Here is a 20,824-nt window from a genome sequence, read left to right on the forward strand (position 1 = left end):
TCAATATTATTCCAAACTCAGTGTTGAATTATATACTAACCAAAATATAAATGCAACATGCAACAATTTCAAAGATTTATGAAGTTACAGTTCATATAAGGAAATCAGTCAATTGAAATAAATTAATTAGGCCCTAATCTATGGATTTCACATGACTGGGCCCTCCCAGGCCACCCACTGGGGAGCCAGGACCAGCCAATCGGAGAGTTACTGCCAAATTCTCTAAACGACATTGGATGCTGCTTATGGTAGAGAAATGAACATTCAATTCTCTGGCAACAGCTCTGGTGGACATTACTGCAGTTAGCATGCCAGCACCCACCCTCAAAACTTGAGACATCTGCGGCATTGTGTTGTGTGACAAAACTGCACATTTTAGAGTGGCCTTTTATTGTCTCCAGCACAAGGTGCACCTGTGTAATGATCATGCTGTTTAATCAGCTTCTTGATATGCCCACATGTCAGGTGGATGGATTATCTTGGCAAAGAAGAAATGCTCACTAACAGGGATGTAAACAAATTTGAGAGAAATAAGCTTTTTATGCGTATGGAACATTTCTGGGCTCTGTTATTTCAGCACATGAAACATGGGACCAACACTTTACATGTTGCGTTTATATTTTAGTTCAGTGTATATAAAACAAAGAAAAGTCACGTTTTTGACTGCACTGGGCCTTTAATGAATGTATCTCCACTTTCATATTGTCTGTTTCTCTCCCTCTTTCTCTCTTTCTCCCTCTTTCACTATCTGAATGGTGTCTGGTTGCATGTTTGGGTTTGCCTCCATGTCATTTTCAACCCCCACTCCCCCCACCCTACACTGGGTCTTTGATCGCCCCCTTTCCTCCCTCTCTCTCTGTCCCTACCTCCTTTCCTCCCTCTCTCTCTGTCCCTACCTCCTCCCCTACCCCTCTCTCTCTCCATCCCCTCCTCTCTCTCTCTAGATGACTCTATCAGTATTCCCAGTGTGGTGAGTGAACATGAGGTCTTCCTGCCCAGGCTCATCACCCAGCGACGCTTTTCTAGTCACGCCACGGGCAGCGCCCAGCCTGAACCCAGCACCCGCAGCACCATGCTGCCCAGCCACAGGTAACACACACACACACACACACACACACACACACACACACACACACACACACACACGTACACACACACACACACACGTACACACAACCCTACACACACACACCCCTACACACACACACCCCTACACACACACACCCCTACACACACACCCCTACACACACACACACCCTACACACACACACGTACACACAACCCTACACACACACACCCCTACACACACACGCACCCCTACACACACACTACACACACACACACCACACACACCACTACACACACACACACACACACCCCTACACACACACACACACACCACACACCCACACACACACCACTACACACACCACTACACACACACCACATCACACACACCACTACACACACACAACCCTACACACAAAACCCTACCCCTACACACACACACACACATCCACACTGGATTGTACTATGACTTTCACACATCACCACGTTCAGTACATGTAAAACACCGTCACTTCAGAAGACACAATCACAGTCATACTATTTGTGTTGTTTCAAGCTATTTATTTGTGTTTATTTGTGTACCCTCTTCTGGAGAACAGTATGCTAGATGAACAGACAGGAAGTGAGGAATGCTACAAGTCATAGTAGTTTTAGCAGCGAGATTGGCTGCGTTATTATCTAAGCATAGTCACTTTAATAACTCTACATGTACATATTACCTCAACTAACCGGTGCCCCTGCACTTTGACTCTGTACCGGTACCCCTGTATATAGCCTCCACATTGTTATTTTTAATTATTTGTTACTTTTATTCCATACTTTTTTTAGGTATTTTTCTGAAAACTGCATTGTTGGTTAAGGGCTTGTAAGTAAGCATTTCACTGTAAGGTCTATAGCTGTTCTATTCGGCGCATGTGACAAATACTATTTGATTTGATTTTGTTTGAATACTTTAAAAACACACCCTTCCTGCCAAGGATTTCTTCAAGTAAGGGAGGAAGGATGCGTATTTAGAGTATTCAAGCAGGGCCCTAGATCAATGGAAAGTTCCTGACAAGCTGATCCAGCTACCGTGCTATAGGAGAGCCATCCGAGGAAGGGCCTTGGACATGGGGCAGCATGCTCTCCTCTCTCCCTAAACCCCTTCTCCCCTTCCTGCCCCCTCCTCTGCAGTGAACCCAATGTGCTAGATGAGTCTCAAGGACTGGAAGAGGGTAACCTGTCTAGGTACAGTGTCACGTCACAGCCCCCCTGTGTGTTGCGTCTCTCTGTGCAGTTTGGGGGAGGCTCGGCCAGTCGGACGGCCTCCTCTGACTTCTTCGTTTTCCTCACTCATTATCTCATCCAATCAAAACCGCCGTTGGTCTATCACCCTTCCTCTCGTATAGGTCTAATGTAACGTAGTCTCTCGTTCCCCCTCGTAGCTATCCGCACTGATCCACCCACCCATCTCAAGTCATCCGCTGTTGCCTCTTTAACCCTTTAAGTCCCTGGGCGGTGTGAGGACGCTGGGGAGCCAGTGGTCATGTGTCTCAGCAAGCTCAGTCCATCGGTGCCATCATGGTCTTCATACTGTTTCAGGCTTTTCACTGTTCAAATTGGACGTCCTCTCCAGGATACCAATCTGTGGGGCATATGGGGTATTGGAGTGGCAATCGATCAATGAAATGACGATAACGTTACCAGATAGATTCATGTTCTAGTTCAGTGCACTGGTAATATGGTACGAGCTGTCTACAAGAACACAGATCACTCCAGACCTCATAACCCCCTTTGTGTTTTGGTGTATTCTTGTGCTGTAATTGGGTGTGTCGGTGTGGTATGCAGTGGAGTGATTGGGTGAGTGGGGAGAGATGGGAAGAATGGAAGGAGCAGTGGACAGACACACGTCCTCTTGACTCTCCTATGTGTCTCAGTGAAAGAGAGAGTTCATTAGGAGAAGCACAACCTCTGTGTTGTACTGATTGGTTTTGTCTGTCTGTCTCTGCATGTCTATCTGTCTGTCTCTGTCTGTCTCTGCATGTCTGCATGTCTGTCTCGCTGTCTCTACATGTCTGTCTGTCTGTCTCTGTGTCTCTGTGTCTGTCTCTCTGTCTGTCTGTCTGGTTGGGTTGTGTAGGGTGGCCATTGTGCAGAGTGAACCAGGCCAGCAGAACTTCTTGAACCAACCTCCGCTGGGACGCAATAGAGGACTTAGACAGGTGAGGGTAGTCTTAAAAGGTGGAACTTGGAATTTGGAAATAAATAGCTCCTTTAAGTTTATTGAGAAAATATTTGTTTTTTAAAATGCATTGTTCTCAATTATTGAATTGGAATTTCAGTTTACTACCTGAATTGACTAACTTCAATTAACCCTGGTTTTAAGATTTTTGTTTTTCATTTGGTGTGTGGCGGCGGGTGTATCGGGGTGCGGTGGGGTGTACCAGGGTGCGGCGGGGTGCGGCGGGGTGTAATCGGGGCTGCGGCGGGTGTGTATCGGGGTGCGGCGGGGTGTATCGGGGTGCGTGCGGGGTGTACCAGGGTGGAATCGGGGTGTGGCGGGGGGTATCCGTGGTGTGGCGGGGTGTATCGTGGTGTGGCTGGGTGTACCAGGTGTAATCGGGGTGTGGCGGAGTGTATCGTGGTGTGGCGGGGTTGCCAGGGTGTATCGGGGTGTACCGGGTGTATCGGGGTGCGGCGGGGGGGGGGTTATCGGGGTGTGATCGAGGTGTATCGGGGTGGCGGCGGGGTGTATCGGGGTGCGGCGGGGTGTATCGGGTTGCGGCGGGGTTGTATCGGGGGTGTGGGCTGAAGCAATGAGTGAAGTATTTTAGGGCAGCAGTGCATATTGAACACACAACAAAACCCCTCCCCCATTTCCCGGGTCGTTCAGTACAGCACCGTTACCGCTTCAATTGATGTTCCATTAAATTTTTTGCTTACTGAACGCAGCCCTGGTCTTGTCACATGGTCAGGGAAAACGATGTCCCTAATTGTGGATAATGATGAAGAGGCTATCCCCATTGACATTCACGGTGGAAATGAAAATTTGGATTGGGTTGATTGATATTTCAATGCAGTTGCGACGCCCCCTGCTGTCTCTTTCCGAAGAGTGAGGCGCGAGGGACCAGGTCGCTCTGGGAGCCCGACTCTCCACCACCCGCAGGAGCATCCAGCCCAAGAACAAACCTCTGGGTAACTGTGTGTGTGTCTGTTGTGTGAGAGAGATTGTGTAACTATAGCAAACTTGCCCTACACTTCAGATCAAGCACACTGCAGTTCACATTCAGACCTTGTGATATTAACTATTAATACTCAGTATTTGCTCATGAACGTATCTCTGACAATCTGATTCCTCCAACTGTGGTTGACTTGAACTGACATGTACCAATCCTCCTCATTCACAACCGTTGTCTCTGTTCCAATGTGTCTTTATCCCGTCACCTCCGACCCCAATAACTGACTCTGTTCATTCTGTGTTCTGTTTATGCCTTTGTTCGATTCGAAATAAAGAAACTTTATTGGACTGCGAAGGTGAGACACCTATTCTTCCCCCCCTCTCCTCTTGCAACGTAACAACGCCCTCTCTCTGAAACCTCTCACCTGATACGTTGCTCTGCATGTCTGTCTTGCATCCCCCCCTCGCTCCCGCCCCACCCTCCACTCCTCTCCCTCACCCCTGGTAGTGGTAATGTGTCAGCTGGTCCCCAAGGTGGCGCTGTGATGGACTGTGTATGTGATGACTGTGATGTCTCCTCAGCAACCCACGGGTGGGACCAGAAAGGGTGGTCACCTTCACGGAGGGCCAGCAGGCTCAGGCAAAGTCCCCCGACCCCGGTGGCGCCAATGCGCACCCAGAGGGCAGGAAGGCCAGCCCGGCCCCTGCCATCGCTCCCCCTGCTGCCCCTGGGGCCTCATCCTCAGCCACCATCAAAGCTGACCCTCCACAGCCCTGCAAGAAACAGGTACGACTGGGGGAAGTAAGGATATTTTATGACGTTGTTGATTCTCACAGGCTTCTGTAGTTTGTATCATGTTTACTTGGTAAGAAGGTATGCAGAACGGCCATTTTGCATAGCGTACGTTCCTAGGGTGTAAATTATGTTAAAGTGATAATCCACTCCAGACATGAAACTCATGAAACTCCTCTCATTGTGGTGCTCTATAAGTGGGTAAAATAACTATTTGATTATTTAATTTGTAAGTGGTTTGTCTAGGAAATGTTATTTTATTTGAAATCAGGAAATCATTTTGTAACGCATCATCACGATAAGGTTCTCGTCACTGGAGATAAGGAATATCATATTTCATAAAGTTTTTAAAACAACTATCTGCACTCCATATCGCCAAATCAGCCAATAGATGGTATGGAACTAAATAGTGAAACAAATGATTCAACTCAGTTTCTTCTTCAACTACCATCACGCAATGCCCATTTCTCCTCTCCCTGGCCTGTGTCTGTTTCTCCTCTCCCTCCTCTCCCTGGCCTGTGTCTGTTTCTCCTCTCCCTCCTCTCCCTGGCCTGTGTCTGTTTCTCCTCTCCCTCCTCACCCTGGCCTGTGTCTGTTTCTCCTCTCCCTCCTCACCCTGGCCTGTGTCTGTTTCTCCTCTCCCTCCTCACCCTGGCCTGTGTCTGTTTCTCCTCACCCTGGCCTGTGTCTGTTTCTCCTCTCCCTGGCCTGTGTCTGTTTCTCCTCTCCCTCCTCTCCCTGGCCTGTGTCTGTTTCTCCTCACCCTCCTCACCCTGGCCTGTGTCTGTTTCTCCTCACCCTGGCCTGTGTCTGTTTCTCCTCTCCCTGGCCTGTGTCTGTTTCTCCTCTCCCTGGCCTGTGTCTGTTTCTCCTCTCCCTCCTCTCCCTGGCCTGTGTCTGTTTCTCCTCTCTCCTCTCCCTGGCCTGTGTCTGTTTCTCCTCTCCCTCCTCGCCCTGGCCTGTGTCTGTTTCTCCTCACCCTGGCCTGTGTCTGTTTCTCCTCTCCCTCCTCACCCGCCTGTGTCTGTTTCCTCACCCTCCTCACCCTGGCCTGTGTCTGTTTCTCTCTCCTGGCCTGTGTCTGTTCTCCTCTCCCTCCTCACCCTGGCCTGTGTCTGTTTCTCCTCACCCTCCTCACCCTGGCCTGTGTCTGTTTCTCCTCACCCTCCTCACCCTGGCCTGTGTCTGTTTCTCCTCTCCCTGGCCTGTGTCTGTTTCTCCTCTCCCTCCTCACCCTGGCCTGTGTCTGTTTCTCCTCACCCTCCTCACCCTGGCCTGTGTCTGTTTCTCCTCACCCTCCTCTCCCTCCTCACCCTGGCCTGTGTCTGTTTCTCCTCTCCCTGGCCTGTGTCTGTTTCTCCTCACCCTGGCCTGTGTCTGTTTCTCCTCTCCCTCCTCTCCCTGGCCTGTGTCTGTTTCTCCTCACCCTGGCCTGTGTCTGTTTCTCCTCTCCCTCCTCACCCTGGCCTGTGTCTGTTTCTCCTCACCCTCCTCACCCTGGCCTGTGTCTGTTTCTCCTCTCCCTCCTCTCCCTGGTCTGTGTCTGTCCTCTCCTCCTCACCCTGGCCTGTGTCTGTTTCTCCTCTCCCTGGCCTGTGTCTGTTTCTCTCCCTCCTCACCCTGGCCTGTGTCTGTTTCTCCTCTCCCTCCTCACCCTGGCCTGTGTCTGTTTTCTCTCCCTCCTCTCCCTGGTCTGTGTCTGTTTCTCCTCTCCCTCCTCCCTGGCCTGTGTCTGTTTCTCCTCTCCCTCCTCTCCCTGGTCTGTGTCTGTTTCTCCTCTCCCTCCTCACCCTGGCCTGTGTCTGTTTCTCCTCTCCCTTCTCCTGGTCTGTGTCTGTTTCTCTCTCCCTCCTCACCCTGGCCTGTGTCTGTTTCTCCTCTCCCTCCTCACCCTGGCCTGTGTCTGTTTCTCCTCTCCCTGGCCTGTGTCTGTTTCTCCTCTCCCTCCTCACCCTGGCCTGTGTCTGTTTCTCCTCACCCTGGCCTGTGTCTGTTTCTCCTCTCCCTCCTCACCCTGGCCTGTGTCTGTTTCTCCTCTCCCTCCTCACCCTGGCCTGTGTCTGTTTCTCCTCTCCCTGGCCTGTGTCTGTTTCTCCTCTCCCTCCTCACCCTGGCCTGTGTCTGTTTCTCCTCACCCTGGCCTGTGTTTCTCCTCTCCCTCCTCACCCTGGCCTGTGTCTGTTTCTCCTCTCCCTGGCCTGTGTCTGTTTCTCCTCTCCTCCTCACCCTGGCCTGTGTCTGTTTCTCCTCACCCTGGCCTGTGTCTTTCTCCTCTCCCTGGCCTGTGTCTGTTTCTCCTCTCCCTCCTCACCCTGGCCTGTGTCTGTTTCTCCTCACCCTGGCCTGTGTCTGTTTCTCCTCTCCCTGGCCTGTGTCTGTTTCTCCTCTCCCTGGCCTGTGTCTGTTTCTCCTCTCCTCCTCCCTGGCCGGTGTCTGTTTTCCTCTCCCTCCTCTCCCTGGCCTGTGTCTGTTTCTCCTCTCTCCTCTCCCTGGCCTGTGTCTGTTTCTCCTCTCCCTCCTCACCCTGGCCTGTGTCTGTTTCTCCTCTCCCTGGCCTGTGTCTGTTTCTCCTCTCCCTGGCCTGTGTCTGTTTCTCCTCTCTCCTCTCCCTGGCCTGTGTCTGTTTCTCCTCTCCCTCCTCACCCTGGCCTGTGTCTGTTTCTCCTCACCCTGGCCTGTGTCTGTTTCTCCTCTCCCTGGCCTGTGTCTGTTTCTCCTCTCCCTCCTCACCCTGGCCTGTGTCTGTTTCTCCTCTCCCTGGCCTGTGTCTGTTTCTCCTCTCCCTCCTCACCCTGGTCTGTGTCTGTTTCTCCTCACCCTGGCCTGTGTCTGTTTCTGTGGGAAATAATGAAGGGTATATGAAAAGACAACGCCATTGATCAGGTCACACATTTCTATGTGAAGACTCAATAGAGCATTGAAGCCAAATGAAGTTGGTTAGAGGCCCAGTACAGTCAAAAAAAATGGTTTCATATCTATTTCCACACTGAGGTTGGAATAATACTGTGAAATTGTGAAAATTTTTACTGTAAGAGCTGTCTGAAAAGACCACCTGAATTTCTTCCTGTTTTGGTGGGATGGAGTTTTGGCCTGCCTGTTGACATCAATAAGACAGAGTTCCAAACCTCTCTGCCAATAATAGCTAGTTTTCAGTTTTCCTCTCCCCACTCAGGCCGCTCCCAGGCAGTCCTAGCAAAATTCTTGCTATAGAAATGTCTCTTTGCCAAGAAGCTATTTTTCTTACTTTTTGACCATTTGAATTGAAAACAGTCACAGCAAGGTTCTTAATTGCTACCCAGAAATGATTTGATATTGAGATAAAAACGGCTGCAATGGACCTCCTAAGATGGCTTCTCATGGAGACAACATGCTACTCCAGGAAGTGATGTTGCTAGTTAACTCAGTGCTGCTCACTCTCATTGATTAACTCCAGTAGAAGGCCGAACAGGGTATGCTGCCATTAGCAACTCAATTATCCTTAGAACTTCTTCTGTGTGCTATTTTGAAATAATCGGTTAGAGCACATACATCTGGTATATTAGAAACAATTATTGGTTCCATGATTGTCTTTTAAAAAATTTTTATTTACATGAAGATTGACCACGAAGATCGCAATTTTTCCATTCATTATAATGGGAATCCTGTTTTCTGCTAACAGTGCCTGCAGTACTGCGGTCGGCCTTGAACTTCCGTGGCTTCAATGAGAGGGGGCATTTGTTCTGCCCTGGTGGGAAAGCATGGAAAGGGCCGTAGCCATAGCAATTTAAGACCCTCCACTCCTCGAGGTAGAAAATCTGCAGGTGAAACCATATAAATATAATGAATGGGTTGGACATGGTGAGATTGTAGACTTTTTCAGCTAGCTAGCTACTTCACACGCTGATAATGACTGGTATTACTGTGTGTAGCTATGTTTGCTAGCTAGCTAGCTACCTACATAGACTGTAAAAAGCCCAGAGAGAGATCATTGCGTTATGGGTTTTGTAGTCGGCTTGAGGTGCAAATTCCACAACAATTTTCACATGTTGCTACCAACCTTATTATAACGACAAATTTACACATTTCATCACTCAAAATATTTTGCTCCCATATTAGTGTTATTTAACCTTGTAAATCATATTAATTAGTCGTTTTGAGAGGATTATTCATTTAAGTCATCACTCATTACAGAAGAGACAGATAGAGTGAGGGATGAGAGAGATGGGAAGGAATGGGAGTTATCTATATTTAACAGAGCATGGACTAAGTAAGTCTTTGAAATATCACTCTTCTCCACTTGTTTCCTGGTTCTAGTTATCGATGGAGAGCAAGGAGAAACGAGAACAGTGGGGCCTCCGCAGCAGCCTCTCTCCTCGGCCCTCCATCTCCCGCGCCTCCACCCCCACCCCACCCTCCTCCTGCTCTCCTCTCCCTCCTCCACCTCTCCCCATCTCTCGCACCTGTTCTCCCCTCCCCCCTCTGCCGATCCTGGGGATCCAACCCCCCGCTCCCACCCCCCACCTCTTCCATCCTGGTCCGTCCTCCCATCAGACGCCCGAGAGCCCCGAGGACGAGGACAACGACTGCTCTTCTGGGGAGGAACGCAGACACCCTTCTCCACATTTCAGAGGACAATGGGGGCACAGAGAACCCCCTGCTCGCCCCCCTGCTCTCCCCCCCGCCGCTCACCCGCCCTGCCCCCCCGCCGCTCCCCCCTCCCCATCTCCCCAGTCGACCTGGACCTGGATGAGTCCCACGTCTGAGAAGCGTCCCTGTAACGTTTCAGTAACGTTTTGTTAAAATTTCAGTAACAAAACTCGTAACGTAACGTTATAACTAGGGCCAGGAGTTTTTCCCTGACTGAACTTGCGTGACCGCACTAGGAAAAAGTCCTGGCCCTAGTTACAAGGCTCTAAACTACAGACGTAGGCTATAACTAGGGCCCGGAGTTTTGACCCTTTAGGTTAGATCACACGGTCCGGCTGGGGAAACTCCTGGCCCTAGTTATGACCCTGGCAGGGTAGCTTCTCTGTGTCGGTCCCCTTCTATATCTTTGGAGTCTGTGTTTAGACATTGAGCTGCCTGATAACTCTGTGTCCTTCTAGCTAACGGAGGTCAGAGGGCGTTTGAAAGATGAGGAACCTGTTGGAATATTCTAAAAATAAAAATGCATCCTCCCTTCCTTGATCTGATCTGACATAAAATGACTGGTGAAATCAGTGCAGTAGAATCCTTGCTCTCACCTATCCAATCACGATAGATTAGTGATTACCTCATGAAAAGAAGGGAGGAAAGCTGCATCTTTAGAGTATTAGAACAGGGCCCGAGGACCAATACCTGTTAGTTTTCTCCTCTTTCCCCACTCCCCTGCCCCTCTCTCCCCTTCTCTCTCTGCTCTCTTCTGTCCTGTTAGAGCACCAAGATGAAATCCATACTTCACTACATCTACAGTACCAGTGCCAGTACATCCTCACCTCTGACATTTTAACCCATCTCATACCAACGTATTCATATCAAATGCAGAATCAACATGCCTTCTTCACACGTCAGGGTGGATTAATCCATGGTGTCCAACAGGTGATCAAGTGGGACTGTTACTGTTGCTAGGTAGATCACATTCTATTTGTTGTGGTCTATTGACAAGAGAAGGGAGATGTTTCCAGCCATTGGCTGCTACAAACAGACATCCGTTTACCTATAGGTTTACCTTGTCACCTCCCAAGAACTGTTTACAGTGAAGCTGCTGAAGGGTAAACTGTTGACTAGAGAAATGAAATGTATATTAGCTATGATATTATATAATATTATGAAATATATTATATTTAATCCTGAAGACTATTTTAAAGAAAGATTTAATATATATAATTGTCAAAGTATTGCAGAGAGGCATAGTATGTTTATCATTAGGATAATATATTAGTGGCCTCCCAGGTGGCACTGTGGTCTAGGGCACTGCATCGCAGTACTTGAGGCGTCACTACAGACCCGGGTTCGATCCCAGGCTGTGTCACAACCGGCCGTGACCGGGAGTCCCATAGGGCGGCGCACAATTGGCCCAGCGAGTGTCTGGGTTAGGGGAGGGTTTGGCCGGGGGGCTTTACTTGGCTCATTGCGCTCTAGCAACTCCTTGTGGCGGGCCGGGCACCTGCAGGCTGATACAGACGTCAGTTGAACGGTGTTTCTTCTGACACATTGGTGCATCTGGCTTCCGGGTTAAGTAAGTGGGAGTTAAGGAGCGTGGTTTGGCTGCTAATGTTTCAGACAGACATCCGTTTACCTATAGGTTGACCTTGTCACTTTCCAAGAACTGTTTACAGTGAAGCTGCTGAGAAAAAGGGGGATAAACCGGAATGTTTATTATTAATAGATGGATAGATTGACATAATTATTTATATTTAATATTTATAAAATATTTATCCTCTTGGAGTTTCTAGGTTCGATTTATTGACAATTGACACACTGAGTGGTTGTTATTTTCCTGTGGAGGTTGAGTCTGTTAGATGTGAAGTGGTTCTTTATGGAGGTTGAGTCTGTTAGATGAGAAGAGGTTCTTTATGGAGGTTGAGTCTGTTAGATGAGAAGAGGTTATTTATGGAGGTTGAGTCTTAGATGAGAAGAGATTCTTTATGGAGGTTGAGTCTGTTAGATGAGAAGAGGTTCTTTATGGAGGTTGAGTCTGTTAGATGAGAAGAGGTTCTTTATGGAGGTTGAGTCTGTTAGATGAGAAGAGGTTCTTTATGGAGGTTGAGTCTGTTAGATGTGAAGAGGTTCTTTATGGAGGTTGAGTCTGTTAGATGAGAAGAGGTTCTTTATGGAGGTTGAGTCTGTTAGATGTGAAGAGGTTCTTTATGGAGGTTGAGTCTGTTAGATGAGAAGAGGTTCTTTATGGAGGTTGAGTCTGTTAGATGAGAAGAGGTTCTTTATGGAGGTTGAGTCTGTTAGATGAGAAGAGGTTCTTTATGGAGTTTGAGTCTTAGATGAGAAGAGGTTCTTTATGGAGGTTGAGTCTGTTAGATGAGAAGAGGTTCTTTATGGAGGTTGAGTCTGTTAGATGAGAAGAGGTTCTTTATGGAGGTTGAGTCTGTTAGATGAGAAGAGGCTCTTTATGGAGGTTGAGTCTGTTAGGTGAGAAGAGGTTCTTTATGGAGGTTGAGTCTGTTAGATGAGAAGAGGCTCTTTATGGAGGTTGAGTCTGTTAGATGAGAAGAGTCCAAAGCGCTATAAGTGGGGCAGGTCATACTTGGAAGCCAATCCTAACATCAACTGAAGTAAATTAGGGTCTCCGTATAGCTGAGGTTCAGCATTGTAGCACGCTTGAAATGTGGAGGTAGTTTCAGATTGAGCCGACATAATATGCGTTTGCTGTGAATGCAGTCTCCACTAATGCGGGAAATGTTGCATTTAAATGTCAAACAAGCTACTAGACTGAACTTCTGCGATATGGATTGAGTCCAGCCCTTAGTTTCCCATTGACATCAATACACGACTAAGTGGACACTTTGTAAAGTTAGGTTTCGCCCCTTTGAGGATAATGGTCTTGTTCTAGTATGATGAATGTAAAACTACCATACCATACCACAACTAACTGCTCACTGGGCACAGACGTCACTTCAACGGTTAAAAGTTGGGTAAAAATATGTTGATTCAACGTCATCACATTGATTCTTTTGGTTGAAATGACGTGGAAACAGTGTTGATACAACCAGTTTTTGCCCAGTGTATGGATGTTGTTTTATGTGTAACCAAATCCATGTTTTGTTTTGAATAGCTTCCAAAGTAATACTGACCTTCTGTTGTACTGAAAGCATCATGCATAAAGAATAGGTAACTGGTTATGGGCACCGAAGTATTATTAGTATGTCCCAGTAATGTCATAGAGTTTATAATGCTGCTTTTTATTGTTGTGTTTTCAATGTCTTGAAGAAAGGTTTCTAGTACTCAAAACATTATGGCAACAAGATCCCTGATTCTGAGTTGTAGCAGTTAGGATACCTCCTTGTTCAACTTATGCCTTAAACTAGAGAACTGGGAGGACCCCTCCAGCTCCTTGATAATGGTCTGTTCCCTGACTGAGGTCCCCTTATGTGCCATGGGGCTTGGTACAGTCCAAACCTGAGATGGGTGTGCTGCAGTCTACTATCTTCTGGTTAATGTTTGTTTTGCACCAGATCAGTGAAAAGAGGATGTAGTTATGAACTATACTGTGTAAAAACATTAGGAACAACTTCCTAATATTGAGTTGCACCCCCTTTCCCCCTCAAAACAGCTTCAATTCGTCGAGGCATGGACTCTGAAAGTTGTTGAAAGCATTCCACAGAGGTGCTGGCCCTGTTGACTCCAATGCTTCCCACAGTTGTATCAAGTTGCCTGGATGTCCTTTGGGTGGTGGACCATTCTTGATACACATGGGAAACTGTTGGGCGTGAAAACCCCAGAAACGTTGCAGTTCTTGACACAAGCCGGTACGCCTGGCACCTACTACCATATCCCCTTGAAAGGCATCGTTAGAGCGGTTATCAGATCTATAGTGCCCATATCGTTAGAGGGGTTATCAGATCTATAGTACCCATATCGTTAGAGGGGTTATCAGATCTATAGTATCCATATCGTTAGAGGGGTTATCAGATCTATAGTGCCCATATCGTTAGAGGGGTTATCAGGTCTATAGTGCCCATATCGTTAGAGGGGTTATCAGGTCTATAGTGCCCATATCGTTAGAGGGGTTATCAGGTCTATAGTGCCCATATCGTTAGAGGGGTTATCAGATCTATAGTGCCCATATCGTTAGAGGGGTTATCAGATCTATAGTGCCCATATCGTTAGAGGGGTTATCAGGTCTATAGTACCCATATCGTTAGAGGGGTTATCAGGTCTATAGTACCCATATCGTTAGAGGGGTTATCAGGTCTATAGTACCCATATCGTTAGAGGGGTTATCAGGTCTATAGTGCCCATATCGTTAGAGGGGTTATCAGATCTATAGTGCCCATATCGTTAGAGGGGTTATCAGATCTATAGTGCCCATATCGTTAGAGGGGTTATCAGGTCTATAGTACCCATATCGTTAGAGGGGTTATCAGATCTATAGTGCCCATATCGTTAGAGGGGTTATCAGATCTATAGTACCCATATCGTTAGAGGGGTTATCAGATCTATAGTACCAATATCGTTTGAGGGGTTATCAGATCTATAGTGCCCATATCGTTAGAGGGGTAATCAGATCTATAGTACCCATATCGTTAGAGGGGTTATCAGGTCTATAGTGCCCATATCGTAGAGGGGTTATCAGGTCTATAGTACCCATATCGTTAGAGGGGTTATCAGATCTATAGTACCCATATCGTTAGAGGGGTTATCAGGTCTATAGTACCCATATCGTTAGAGGGGTTATCAGGTCTATAGTGCCCATATCGTTAGAGGGGTTATCAGATCTATAGTACCCATATCGTTAGAGGGGTTATCAGATCTATAGTACCCATATCGTTAGAGGGGTTATCAGGTCTATAGTACCCATATCGTTAGAGGGGTTATCAGGTCTATAGTGCCCATATCGTTAGAGGGGTTATCAGGTCTATAGTGCCCATATCGTTAGAGGGGTTATCAGATCTATAGTACCCATATCGTTAGAGGGGTTATCAGATCTATAGTACCCATATCGTTAGAGGGGTTATCAGGTCTATAGTACCCATATCGTTAGAGGGGTTATCAGGTCTATAGTGCCCATATCGTTAGAGGGGTTATCAGATCTATAGTGCCCATATCGTTAGAGGGGTTATCAGGTCTATAGTACCCATATCGTTAGAGGGGTTATCAGGTCTATAGTACCCATATCGTTAGAGGGGTTATCAGATCTATAGTACCCATATCGTTAGAGGGGTTATCAGGTCTATAGTACCCATATCGTTAGAGGGGTTATCAGGTCTATAGTACCCATATCGTTAGAGGGGTTATCAGGTCTATAGTACCCATATCGTTAGAGGGGTTATCAGATCTATAGTGCCCATATCGTTAGAGGGGTTATCAGGTCTATAGTACCCATATCGTTAGAGGGGTTATCAGATCTATAGTGCCCATATCGTTAGAGGGGTTATCAGATCTATAGTGCCCATATCGTTAGAGGGGTTATCAGGTCTATAGTGCCCATATCGTTAGAGGGGTTATCAGGTCTATAGTGCCCATATCGTTAGAGGGGTTATCAGGTCTATAGTACCCATATCGTTAGAGGGGTTATCAGATCTATAGTGCCCATATCGTTAGAGGGGTTATCAGATCTATAGTGCCCATATCGTTAGAGGGGTTATCAGGTCTATAGTGCCCATATCGTTAGAGGGGATTCTATTTCTATGATAGTATCACTGTGGTTCATTCTAGAACCCACGGGGATAGTACAAAGTATATTATAAAGTATAAGCCAATTATACTATAGGCGACATATTCGGGTGTCCCTGTGGACGTGTGTTGTCTTGTCAGTGCTAACGGTCAGTGTCTGTCCGTGTGTGTAGTGCCAATGCTCTCTGCTGCTGAGCTGTCTTTGTGCAGATGCTTTCTGGGAGGTTGGCATGAAGACTTATTCATCAAACTTGCCATACATTCCAAAGTCATCTGCATTCTGCAGTTTGTCCCATGTAATGCACTGTTGAAGTGCCCTAATTGAAACTGGAACTGTTTTGGATGAGAGATCTATTTAGGATTGTAAAATGTCTAACTTTTCCAAAATAACCAGGTTTTTCCAGAAATCTTTGTTGGAGGATTCCAGATTTCTTGTTTATTACTTTCTGATTCCTTGACTCTTCCAACTAGTATATCAGGAGTTTGAGGAAAGTTACCAGAATATGGAGACCCTAGTTGTATTGCATTGTCAGTTGCAATTTGTAGTACCGGTAACACACTGTATTGCTTTAAACATAATCAGAAAATGATCTTTTTAGATGATTACCAACTCATAGCTAACGCTAACATTCTGTGGCCAATTTGTTCATTGATGATGTTCGTCGCAATGAAATATGTTTCTAGTTTGTTTAGTTTAGTTCTATTTCTTACATGTTATGGAGGATAGCTGGATCTGTGTTGTTCTGGCTCTGGGAATAACCTTTCCGTAAACTAGGAAGTTTACCTCAAAGTCCTATCCACATGCTAGGGGCGGCAGGTAGCCTAGTGGTTAGAGCGTTGGACTAGTAACTGAAAGGTTGCAAGATCGAATCCCCGAGCTGACAAGGTAAAAAAAAGCTGTCGTTCTGCCCCTGAACAAGGCAGTTAACCCACTGTTCCTAGGCCGTCATTGAAAATAAGAGTTTGTTCTTAACTGACTTGGCTAGTTAAATAAAGATAACATGCTGTATGGTGGAGCTGTGAGATATTCAGAAGTGTGTGTGTCAAATGCAGGGGCCCCCAGGGGTGGAAAGCAGTGGAGGCTGGTGGAAGGAGCTATAGGAAGTCAGGCTCATTGTAATGGCAGGAATGTAACCATGTTTGACTCTGTTCCATTCCAGCTATTGTCCTCCTATAGCTCCTCCCACCAGACTCCTCAGGTGGAAATGACACATTATGGCCTATATTATGATATTTTATTTCTCCAAATATATATTAACAACAGCATTTGTTCATTAGCCTCATATTCAATCATTGTTCCATCGACATATTTTTTCCTCTGTGTGACTCTGAAATATATGTATTATATACTTAAGATATTTATTTCAAATTATTGTCTTGTCCTGTGTTCTCAATCTATTCTAAAATATAGCTACCGGTATATCAAAGTATTTATGTAATATTTAAAGAATAAATGGATATTGTTGTATACAATGTTATTTATTTTCCAGCCCTCATTTTTTCCTTCTCTTGTAACATCTTGAACTAACTGTCACTAACTGCCAACTAAATGTCAGTTTAGAGGGCATTTACTGTAGTTCAGATGAAACTACCACACAATCACCCACAGATGGCAGTAGAAAGGATGCTCTGAGACAATTTCCTGTTTGGAGTTGATTAAAGGAAGGGCCTGGCTCTCTTTGGTTAAAGACTTCAACAGTGCCGGTCAGAGGTCAGAAGCTGGAGAAGGTAAGCCCATATACAGTCAGTAAACTAAGCAGACCAGACCCAGCTGCTAATGCATTGGTGCCTACGGGAGAGCCACCCCTTAAGCAGACTGGAACTGTGACCAAGCTTCCTGCATTGAGGTACACAGACCATACCTGTCCACTAACTCTCAACTCTTATTCACGTCTTCTTCAAACACTATCAGGTTATACTGTATATACTGTAGACCCTAGAGGGCTCTTCAACTCTGGTCCTGGAGGGCCCAAACACTTGTTTTTGTTTCTACCTGGTAATGAATTACACTCACCTGGTTAGGGGTGGACTGGGACCAGATATTGTCTCTGACATTTGTAACACCATTTTTTCCTCGATACCACCACACCGACACTATTTTTTCCTTGAAGCCCCCATTATTAACCAAATAATGATCATTTTGCGGAAAGAAAAAAAATAAAGTTAGACAGGCCCACTGGGCTAAAAATGGACCAACCCATATGGCATTTGTCTGAAATGCCAGATGGCCAGTCCGTTCCTGCAACTGATGTCCCAGGTCTGAAACAGTCCCTGATTAGAATGAAAGGATGAAAACCAGAAGTGTTTCGGCCCTCCAGGACCAGAGTTGAACAGCCCAGGGCCCTAAACAAAGCGTTGAACAGCCCAGGACCCTAAAAGAGTTGAACAGCCCAGGACCCTAACAAAGAGTTGAACAGCCCAGGGCCCTAAACAAAGAGTTGAACAGCCCAGGGCCCTAAAAGAGTTGAACAGCCCAGGACCCTAACAAAGGGTTGAACAGCCCAGGGCCCTAAACAAAGAGTTGAACAGCCCAGGGCCCTAAACAAAGAGTTGAACAGCCCAGGGCCCTAACAAAGCGAGTGTGGGCTTTTCAGTAGTCTGGCTAACTAGTTTCATAACATAGCCCTCAACCTGCTGTCTACATATACCCTAATACCCTCATAGTGGGTTTACCTCAACCTGCTGTCTCCATATACCATCATAGTGGGTCAACCTCAACCTGCTGTCTCCATATACCATCATAGTGGGTTTACCTCAACCTGCTGTCTACATATACCCTCATAGTGGGTTTACCTCAACCTGCTGTCTCCATATACCCTCATAGTGGGTCAACCTCAACCTGCTGTCTACATATACCCTCATAGTGGGTTTACCTCAACCTGCTGTCTCCATATACCATCATAGTGGGTTTACCTCAACCTGCTGTCTCCATATACCCTCATAGTGGGTCAACCTCAACCTGCTGTCTCCATATACCATCATAGTGGGTCAACCTCAACCTGCTGTCTCCATATACCATCATAGTGGGTTTACCTCAACCTGCTGTCTCCATATACCATCATAGTGGGTTTACCTCAACCTGCTGTCTCCATATACCATCATAGTGGGTTTACCTCAACCTGCTGTCTCCATATACCCTCATAGTGGGTTTACCTCAACCTGCTGTCTCCATATACCATCATAGTGGGTTTACCTCAACCTGCTGTCTCCATATACCATCATAGTGGGTTTACCTCAACCTGCTGTCTGCATATACCATCATAGTGGGTTTACCTCAACCTGCTGTCTGCATATACCATCATAGTGGGTTTACCTCAACCTGCTGTCTGCATATACCATCATAGTGGGTTTACCTCAACCTGCTGTCCCCATATACCCTCATAGTGGGTCAACCTCAACCTGCTGTCTCCATATACCCTCATAGTGGGTTTACCTCAACCTGCTGTCTCCATATACCCTCATAGTGGGTTTACCTCAACCTGCTGTCTCCATATACCATCATAGTGGGTTTACCTCAACCTGCTGTCTCCATATACCCTCACAACATCATACTGGGCCAACATAAAATGTGTGGTAGCCTGAGGAACCGTAGCTGTAGGAATATGGTAGAAGACAATATTTTTATTAAAACCATAAAGCTGAATACACAATGCAGTATAACTGTTATCTCAGTTCAACTTGGATAAGAATGTACATGAATGATGATCAAATCTGACCTTAAATCACATTATTACTGCACGTCACAATGTACAAATAGGAGGTTTTCTTTGAGAAACTATGATTAAATTAGTGAGTTAATATTTTGGCTTCAACCAACAAACACCAGGTTAGTGTTCACTGTTGTTAATATATTTACATAGATGGACACGTCAAAGTATATAATATTCTTATATACATGTACCTCGACATTTTCTGAAATAATATCTTCTTCAATATTCACATACCAGACATTATGATATCATGTGCTTTAAGCAGAGAAAAGGCAAGAAGTCCTTTGACAGTTGATTCAGTTTCTTTTCCAGTTCATAGAGGTAAACCAAGGTAACAGCAGCATACTGATAAGTGACGTCACGCTGCTTGCTTAGCGAGTACCGCTTCCTCCTGATCGGGCTCACACCGATGCTCGAACCCAGGACATCTGCTTCGCTAGCCCACGTGACCGCCCTCCCGAAGCGTCTTACCAGTCTGCGCCTTTGAAGCGTTAACAATTTGGCTGCGCAAGTGGTGACATTTCAGGCTAAGGAGTAAGTTTCCCACATCCCCCATGTGCTACACTCTCACCATACGACCTTTATCCCGCTGATACTACACACGTTCTCTTAATAAACAAACCTTTATCCCGCTGATACTACACACATGTTCTCTTAATAAACAAACCTTTATCCCACTGACACTACACATGTTCTCTTAATAAACAAACCTTTATTCTGCTGATACTACACACATGTTCTCTTAATAAACAAACCTTTATTCTGCTGATACTACACACATGTTCTCTTAATAAACAAACCTTTATCCTGCTGATACTACACATGTTCTCTTAATAAACAAACCTTTATCCCACTGACACTACACACATGTTCTCTTAATAAACAAACCTTCATCCCGCTGATACTACACACATGTTCTCTTAATGAACAAACCTTTATCCCATGACACTTCACACATGTTCTCTTAATAAACAAACCTTTATCCCGCTGACACTACACATGTTCTCTTAATAAACAAACCTTTATTCTGCTGATACTACACACATGTTCTCTTAATAAACAAACCTTTACCCTGCTGATACAACACACATGTTCTCTTAATAAACAAACCTTTATCCCACTGATACTACACACATGTTCTCTTAATAAACAAACCTTTATCCCACTGACACTACACATGTTCTCTTAATAAACAAACCTTTATTCTGCTGATACTACACACATGTTCTCTTAATAAACAAACCTTTATCCCGCTGATACTACACATGTTCTCTTAATAAACAAACCTTTATCCCGCTGATACTACACACATGTTCTCTTAATAAACAAACCTTTATCCTGCTGATACTACACACATGTTCTCTTAATAAACAAACCTTTATCCCGCTGATACTACACACATGTTCTCTTAATAAACAAACCTTTATCCTGCTGATACTACACACATGTTCTCTTAATAAACAAACCTTTATCCTGCTGATACTACACACATGTTCTCTTAATAAACAAACCTTATCCTGCTGATACTACACATGTTCTCTTAATAAACAAACCTTTATCCTGCTGATACTACACATGTTCTCTTAATAAACAAACCTTTATCCCGCTGATACTACACATGTTCTCTTAATAAACAAACCTTTATCCCGCTGATACTACACACATGTTCTCTTAATAAACAAACCTTTATCCCACTGACACTACACACATGTTCTCTTAATAAACAAACCTTTATCCCGCTGATACTACACACATGTTCTCTTAATAAACAAACCTTTATCCCATGAC

At 45.7% G+C, this 20,824-nt stretch overlaps 1 protein-coding gene across 1 annotated transcript in view; it reads right to left on the reverse strand.

Moving 5' to 3' along the window:
* LOC115179851 (sorting nexin-4-like) overlaps positions 1-20,824 on the reverse strand; it is a 95,057-nt gene that overhangs the window by 58,241 nt on the left and 15,992 nt on the right. The window lies entirely within an intron of this gene.

This window comes from Salmo trutta, chromosome 39, assembly GCF_901001165.1.
Source record: "Salmo trutta chromosome 39, fSalTru1.1, whole genome shotgun sequence".
Taxonomy (NCBI): domain Eukaryota; kingdom Metazoa; phylum Chordata; class Actinopteri; order Salmoniformes; family Salmonidae; genus Salmo; species Salmo trutta.